The following is a 2,157-nucleotide window of genomic DNA, read 5'->3' as shown; positions in this document are numbered from 1 at the left end:
GTCTTGCTCTTCACACACTCAACTGGAGCACCACCTAAAGATGCCCTGTCAGAGTGAGAGTGCAGTAAATGACAAGAATCAGCCAGTGTTTTTCCTGTTTGACAACTTGTCAGTCAGACACTGCTGATGAACAATATGAAATGATACAAGAACAATCATGGAATCTCAGTTTTAGAGGAATGGTGCAATTCTTCAATTATCTTGACACTACACAACCAAAATCATTGCAGATGACTCAAGATGTGTTGCAGAAATGAAAACAGTTGGAGGCAAATATCTCCAATCTACAATCACGAGTTCAAATGATGGAAATAAAGCAAAATGAGCTAAAACAAACTAAAGACGCTCTGGAGAAGAACAAGACACATGTCAAAGAAAATCTAAACTTTGAGTATGAAGTTAAATTGCCCTACAAAGAAAGGGTTGATATGAATCATGCTATAGCCAGTGTGGCGATGTGCTGCACCTTCTGTAAGGAGAACTATCATTATCCAGGATGCTGGTGGATCACTGGACAGTGTGCACAAATAATCACTGTACAGTGTGCACAAATACATACCACTACAGTAAACATGTCAAAGAAGCAAAAATATATGTAACAAAGATAAAGAAGGAGAAGAGGACATATGAAGATTTAAAGAAGAGATATGATGGTAAGATTAGGGACTGTGTGTTTGTGGTCAAGAAGCTGGAAGAAGAACTGCAAGAATTAGAGAAAGAGAAAATAAATTTGTGATTGAAGCTTTTCACTGTGTGGACACTCTGCAGATGATTGCACTCAACACTGATTCACTGTTCACACTTCTGCACATTGATTTTCTGATTGAGAAGCTGAAAGAAATAAATGAGCCTGAAAAGGCCAAAACACTGGGAAACATCAAGAAGAGAGCAGGAGAAGAAAAACAAGGAGCAATTGGATACTTTACAAGATAAAAAAAACAAAAAACGAATAATGTCTCAGCTACTCAAACCCTGCTGACACTCTGAAAACATGATCCTGAAAAGGTCTCTGCTTCTTTCAAAAACATGTCTTTCTCTATTATCTTTCATTGTAATTGTTTTATGAATCTAACATTTTTCTGTCATCCGTACTGTGTCTATATCCTCACGCTTGTATTTGTTTCATTTTTTTTTTCATTTGAAAGTTACTTTGGATAAACAGCACCTGCTAAATTAACTGATGTAAAACACGATGGTGATTACTGCAGTACTTGTCCTGGAATACAGCACAAACTGACAACGGTATAATCTAATCAGTTTATACAGTACAATACAATAGAAAATGTAGCAATTACATTGTAAAAGACAACCAAAATAATGAAATTTATCATAAAATTATGTGTGTGAAATCATGGCTGATTAGGGACTGTTTAGATTGTATTATTAAGGGATGCCATCTAGAGGTCACATGAGAAAATGCTGCATTTTCTTCAGGTAAGGAAACTGATAAAAATCTGAGACTGTCACAGAAGCTCTTCTTGGACTGTGTTGTTCATCTTCTATGACATTTGTGGGCCTTTCATGTTTATTGCTTCATGGTTTTTCTTTTAAATAATGCTAAAATCTTAGAGAATATGCAGCAGAAATATGAAATGCTTTCACTTGTATCTTACTGTTGAATAAAGTCATTTAACTATTCCAGAATATCCAGAATCATTAGTTCCAGAATATCCCTGTACAGCATTTCTTGTCAGAACTAAACACATCTCATCTCGACCCCAGTGTGTGTTGTGTGTTGTTCAGTAGCAGTATGTGAATCATCCCGCCCCACTTTGTCCATCTCTTAAAATAACCCACAGCAGCTGAAACAAAACCTGAGAGACTGGAACAGTTAATGCTGATGACTGAGCTGACAACAACTGAACAAAACATGAAAACAATATAATATACAGTATATGAGGGCACAACAAGACCCTCTTCATACAGTCACTGGGATTCAGATTTCACATAAAGTTGACTTGAGTCAAACCAATAATAGCTGTAATAGGCCTGATCACGAGTGGCAAAAGCCTGTTTTCCCAGCAGAAGAACACCAGTGAAGAGGAAACTGTCTGTAGTCCTGGGCCAGGTCTGGTTTCGTAGATCCTGCTGTGTTTTTATGGGTCTGACCGATCATCCCAGGTGAAAAAAAGTACACTTCCATAATGTACTTAAAGT

The 2,157-nt window shown here is 37.1% G+C and overlaps 1 pseudogene; it reads left to right on the top strand.

The window, feature by feature from the left end:
- Positions 1-6: 6 nt before the first annotated feature.
- LOC107577401 (uncharacterized) lies at positions 7-1,029 on the top strand (annotated as a pseudogene).
- Positions 1,030-2,157: the final 1,128 nt, after the last annotated feature.

The sequence above is a fragment of the Sinocyclocheilus grahami genome, unplaced genomic scaffold (genome assembly GCF_001515645.1).
Source record: "Sinocyclocheilus grahami isolate Dianchi unplaced genomic scaffold, SAMN03320097.WGS_v1.1 scaffold5939.1, whole genome shotgun sequence".
Taxonomy (NCBI): Eukaryota; Metazoa; Chordata; class Actinopteri; order Cypriniformes; family Cyprinidae; genus Sinocyclocheilus; species Sinocyclocheilus grahami.
Note: the sequence above shows the minus strand (reverse complement) of the source record. Positions and strands in the feature narration are given on the sequence as shown.